Consider the following 6,574-nt stretch of genomic DNA (forward strand, 5'->3'; position numbering starts at 1 on the left):
CCTGCACCTGCCAGCACCTTGCCTCCATATTAACACCACTGCTGGTGTGAATGTGTACTGGGACATCAATGGAACCCCCTTCCCTACCCCCCCATGTTGTGCTGCCACCACCAGCACTGTGAACACTCACGTGGAGGCTGGCACCCCTACACCCACCAGCACTCCATCACAGCCAATAAACGTACACCCCACCACTGCCATTGCTGCTGGCATGTGGGAACAAGGATGGATCCTGCTGCCACCACCCTAAGCACTGGGGCTGGCACTGCCCTTCAGAGTGTTGTTACCAATAGTCTGGGAACAACTTAGACCCTCCAGCATGGCAGGTTTCTGACCTCCAGGGATCATAGGACAAAGCTGGATGCCTGATACCAAGCCCCGTGTATTAGAGCACACCGTCTAGCAGTCCTGAACTGAGCCTTGGACCCCTAAAATGCTCCAGAAATTAAGACAGTTGACTGGAGCCACATTATACCACAAACTCTTAAGGGCACCAAAAAGGATAAAAGAAAAAGAAGTCCATCCAAAGTTCAGCAACTTCAAAGATTGAAGAAATATCAGCCAACAAAGATGAGAAAGAACCAGGGCAAGAACTCTGGTAACCGAAAAAGCCAGAGTGTCTTCTTACTTCAAAACAACCACACTAGTTCCCCAGCAGTAGTTCCTAACCAGACTGAGATGGCTGAAATAACATAAATAAAATCCAAAATATGGATAGGAATCAAGATCATTGACATACAGGAGAAAGTCAAAAACTAATCCAAGGAATCTATTGATTACAATAAAATAATACAGGAGCTGATAGACAAAATGGCCTTTATAAGAAAGAACCAGACTGACTTAATAGAGCTGAAAAATGCTCTACAAGAATTTCATAATGCAATCACAAGAATTAACCGCACTTTGGGAGGCCAAGGTGAGCAGATCGCTTGAGGCCAGGAGGTTGAGACCAGCCTGACCAACATGGCAAAACCCTGTCTCTACTAAAAAAATAATAATAATACAAAAAATTAGCCAGTTGTGGTGGTATGTGCCTGTAGTCCCAGCTGTTTGGGAGGCCGAGGCATGAGAATTGCTTGAACCCAGGAGGCAGAGGTTGCAGTAAACCGAGATTGCACCACTGAACTCCAGCCTGGGTGACAGAGTGAGATTCCGTCTCAAAAATAAAAATCAAAAAAAGAGAGAATGCTGAATATGGGATCCAGTCTCTTTTGTCTTGTAGGATTTCTACTGACAGGTCTGCTGTTAGCCTGACAGGGTTCCCTTTATAGGTGACCTGTCCCTTCTATCTAGCTGCCTTTAATATTTTCTGTTTCATTTCGACCTGGAAGGATCTGATGACTATGTGTCTCAGGGATGGTCTTCTTTGTAGTATTTTGCAGGGGTTCTCTGCATTTCCTGAATTTTAACGTTGGCCTCCCTAGCGAGGTCGGAGAAATTTTCATGAGTGATATCCTGAAATATGTTTTCCAAGTTGCTTGGTTTCTCTCCCTGTCTCTCAGGCATGCCAAAGAGTCATAGGCCACTTTATATAATCACATATTTCTTGAAGGTTTTCTTCTGTGTTGTTTTTTCTTTTCTTTTCTTTTTTTTATTTTGAGACTGAGTCTTGCTCTTGTCGCCCAGGCTGGAGTGCAATGGCGCAACCTCGGCTCACTGCAACCTCTGCCTCCCTGGTTCAAGCAATTCTCCGGCCTCAGCCTCCCGAGTAGCTAGGATTACAGGCGCCTGCCACCATGCCCAACTAATTTTTGTATTTTTAGTAGAGATGGGGTTTTGCCATGTTGGCCAGGCTGGTCTCAAACTCCTGACCTCTTGATCTGTCCGCCTTGGTCTCCCAAAGTGCTGGAATTACAGATGTGAGCGACCGCACCAGGCCTGTTTTTTATTTTCCCTGAGTTGTTTCAGAGAGCCGGCCTTCATGCTCTGAGATTTTTTTCCTCAACTTGGTCAATTCTTGTGTTTTTTTTTCTTTTTCTTTTTTTTGAGATGGTGTCTCACTCTATTGCCCAGGCTGGAGTGCAGTGGTGTGATCTCAGCTCACTGCAAGCTCCACCTCCCGGGTTCATGCTATTCTCCTGCCTCAGCCTCCCGAGTAGCTGGGACTACAGGCGCCCGCCACCACGCTTGGCTAATTTTTTTGTATTTTTAGTAGAGACAGGGTTTCACCATGTTAGGCAGGATGGTCTTGAACTCCTGACCTTGTGATCCACCCGCCTTGGTCTCCCAAAGTGCTGGGATTACAGGCATGAACCAATGCGCCCGGCTCAACTTGGTCAATTCTGTTAATTCTTTTTTTTTTTTCTTTTTTTTGAGACAAAGTCTCACTCATGAGGTCTGGATCAAGACCGCTTTTCGGGTGACAGTGTCAATTGTCTACAGACTTAGGGAAAATTTTAATGGCCACACCAGTACAGATACAGGTAGCTCCAAATAAACCACTTCCCAATATTAAACAGTATTCATTGAAGCAGGAAGCTATAAGCTGGGTATGGTGTTGCACACCTGTAGTTTCAGCCTCTGTAAGCAGACAGGGAGGATCTCCATGGATTATAGGAATATAATCAACTTGAGCAATTACCCTGTTTTACAGCCTCCTCCCCTTCTGCCTGTACCTCTCCAAACCATGGTTTGAATGCAATCACCTTGTTGGGCTAAAACAGCTCCTGACAGACCCCAAGCAGTGTAGATGAACCCAAGTTAACTTTCCTTATTAACATGCTGAAGTCTCCACTCTGGAAGGAGCTATAGCTTCATTACCATAACATGCTTTCTATGTGCTGGTATGACTCACTGCATCTGTGCAACTGGGACCCCAATTCTACATGCACTGATGCACCTTGTCCCATCACCATTATACCATAAAACTCTCCTGTTACTTGTCCTCAGGGAGACACTGCTTTGGAGAATACTCCCAGTGTCCTCTTCACTTGAGCCAAGTAATAAAACTATTGATCAATACCTGTGTTCTCTGGCCGGGTGAGGTGGCTCGTGCCTGTAATCCCAGCACTTTGGGAGGCTGAGGCGGATGGATCACCTGAGGTGAGGAATTCAAGACCAGCCTGGCCAACATAGTGAAACCTCGCCTCTACTAAAAATACAAAAATTAACTGGGCATGATGGTGGGCGCCTGTAATCCCAGCTACTCCAAAAGCTGAGGCAGGAGATTCACTTCAACTGGGGAGGCGGAAGTTGCAGCGGGCCAAGATCTCGCCATTGCACTCCAGCCTGGGTGACAAGAGTGAAACTCCGTCTCAAAACAAACAAACAAACAAACAAACAAAAACCTGTGTTCTCATGGAAAGTCATTTGTTATGCACCAGGTGAATGAACCTGGTATTTTTCAGGTAACACTACTCAGGATGCTGAGGCAGGAGGATCCCTTGAGCCCAGGAATTTGAAGCCACCCTGGGCAACATAGGGAGACATCATCTCAAAACAAGAAGCTATAATAGGAATAAAACAAATAACCAAAGATTACCTTGAAAAGGGATTGATTATCCCTTCCACCAGTCCTAATAGTCCCATCTTCCTGACACAAAACCTCACAGGAAAGGATGAAGATTTATACAAGATTTGAGAACTATTAATACTACTGTGATTCGGCCGGGCGCAGTGGCTCACACCTGTAATCCCAACACTTTGGGAGGCCGAGGTGAGCAGATCACGAGGTCAGGAGATCGAGACCATCCTGGCTAACACGGTGAAACCCTGTCTCTACTAAAAATAGAAAAAAAATTAGCCAGGTGTGGTGGCGGGTACCTGTAGTCCCAGCTACTCGGGAGGCTGAGGTAGGAGAATGGTGTGAACCTGGGAGGCGGAGCTTGCAGTGAGCTGAGATCACTCCACTGCACTCCAGCCTGGGCAACAGAGTGAGACTCTGTCTCAAAAAAAAAAAAAAAATACTACTGTGATTCCTCATCAACCAGTAGTTCTAAACCCCCACACTCTTTTATCCAATGTACATGTAAACTGTGAATATGTCACTGGTGTTGATTTATGCAGTGCTTTTTAGGCATACCAATACACTGACAGTATTTGTTTGCCGTTACCTAGATTGGATATCAATATATCTGGACTGTTGTGCCTCAAGGTTATACCAAAAGCCCAACTTATTTTTCACACATATTAAAGGCTGACCTAGCTGAGCTAAATTTCTCTTGTTATGCTTCTCCAATCTGCATAATTATAAAAAGGACTCCTTGCACTTCCTGGAACAAAAAGCAAAAAGAGGTCATAAGCTGTCTACAGAAAAACTCCAGTTTTGCTTTATGAGCTATCTACAGAAAAACTCCAGTTTTGCCTTACAGAACTAAAATATTTGGAACAACTAATTCCTAGGGAGAAACTACAGATACATCTGGATTGAGTAACCGGACTTCTTGGATACTCTAATCCAAAAAGTAAAAGACAGCTTTGGCCAGGCACGGTGGCCCACGCCTGTAATCCTAGCACTTTGGGAGGCTGAGGTGGATGGATCACCTGAGGTCAGGAGTTCGAGACCAGCCTGACCAACATGGAGAAACTCCGTCTCTACTAAAAATACACAATTAGCCAGGTGTGGTGGTGCATGCCTGTACTCCCACCTACTCGGGAGGCCGAGGCAGGAGAATTGTTTGAACCTAGGAGGCAGAGGTTTCAGTGAGCCGAGGTCGCAGCATTACACTCCACCCTGGGCAACAAGAGCGAAACTGCATCTAATAAACAAACAAACAAAAAAAAGACAACAGGATTTTAGGCTTGGCTGGCTACTGTCATAGCTGGATGTCCAATTTTTCTCTAATGCCACAGACTTTATATGCATTGTAGAAAGATCAACCTAACCTCATACACTGGACATCAGAAGGACAAATAATAAATAAAGAAAAACCTTACAAGCCCCCGCTTTGGCCCATGCAAATTATTAGCTGCTGTTTTTCCTTTCTTTGTTTTTTGCGATTTTTTGTTCATGTAAGCCATGGCAGTTCCCTGGGTGTTCTCATTGAAAAACCTGGAGGACAATGTAGGGCTACTGGTTATTATAGTCAGCAATTAGACCATGTAGTACATGGGTGACCTCTTTGTCTGAGGGCCATTTTTGCCACTGCCATGCTCCTTACGATTACTCAGAAAATTGTAATGGAGGCTCCTCATTCTATAGAAGCTCTTTTGAATTCACATAATACACAGCAATTTTCCATTAATAGATTGGTTTCTTATGACATACTTACACTGTCTGCTTCATATGCTGCCCTCTCTATCTGTAATACTCTTAATCCTGCAGTGCAGCTTCCTGAAACAACAGATGAAATATTTCATCACTGTATTCTACTCACAGAATTGGTGTCCAGACAGGATTTATAGGACACATCATGTAAAAATGTTGATATTATCTGGTTCACAGATGGATCGGATCTAAAGGATACATTTTGAAAATACTGAGCAGGCTACAACCTTGTGTCTCTTGTGGACATCAGAAAGAGCAATCCCGCCGGGTGCGGTGGCTCATGCCTGTAATCCCAGCACTTTGGGAGGCTGAGGCGGGCGGATCACAAGTTCAGGAGTTCAAGACCAGCCTGGCCAATATGGTGAAACCCCGTCTCTACTAAAAATACAAACATTAGCCGGGTGTGGTGGCAGGCGCCTGTAGTCCCAGTTACTTGGGAGGCTGAGGCAGGAGAATCACTTGAACCTGGGAGGCAGAGGTTGCAGTGAGCCTAGACTGCGCCACTGCACTCCAGCCTGGGTGACAGAGGGAGACTCTGTCTCAAAAAAAAAAGCAAAAAAAAAAAAAAAAGCGATCACTTGCCTCAAGTAAAATCAGCACAGCTAGCTGAATTAACAGCACTCACCAGTTTGTCAACTGGCCAAAAATCAAATGGATAATATTTATACTTAAAGGTATTATGCTATTGGTGTAGCTCATGACCTTGGGATGTTATGGAATCAGGCTTTTTTTTTTTTGATACAGAGGCTTGCTCTGTTGCCCAGGCTGGAGTGTAGTGGTGCAATCTTGGCTCACTGCAACCTCCTCCTCCCGGGTTCAAGCAATTCTCCTGCCTCAGCCTCCCGAGTAGCTGGGATTACAGGCGCTCGCCACCACCCCCGGCTAATTTATTTATTTATTTTTTAGATGGAGTCTCGCTCTGGCTGGAGTGCAGTGGCGCAAACTCGGCTCACTGCAAGCTCCGCCTCCCGGGTTCACGCCATTATCCTGCCTCAGCCTCCCGAGTAGCTGGGACTACAGGCACCCGCCACGGCGCCCAGCTAATTTTTTGTATTTTTAGTACAGACGGGGTTTCACCGTGGTCTCTATCTCCCGACCTCATGATCTGCCCACCTTGGCCTCCCAAAGTGCTGGGATTACAGGCATGAGCCACCATGCCTGGCCAATTTTTGTATTTTTAGTAGATACAGGTTTTCACCATGTTGGTCAGGCTGGTCTCGAACTCCTGACCTCATGATGCACCCCCACCCCCACCCCCCCCACTGTCCCCCAAAGTGCTAGGATTACAGGCATGAGCCACTGTGCCTGGCCAGTGAGGTTACTTAACCTCCCCCAGATATCTAATTAAACATGGCTCTCAAGTTTCTG

The sequence above is a fragment of the Pan paniscus genome, chromosome 20 (assembly GCF_029289425.2).
Source record: "Pan paniscus chromosome 20, NHGRI_mPanPan1-v2.0_pri, whole genome shotgun sequence".
NCBI classification, from domain to species: Eukaryota; Metazoa; Chordata; class Mammalia; order Primates; family Hominidae; genus Pan; species Pan paniscus.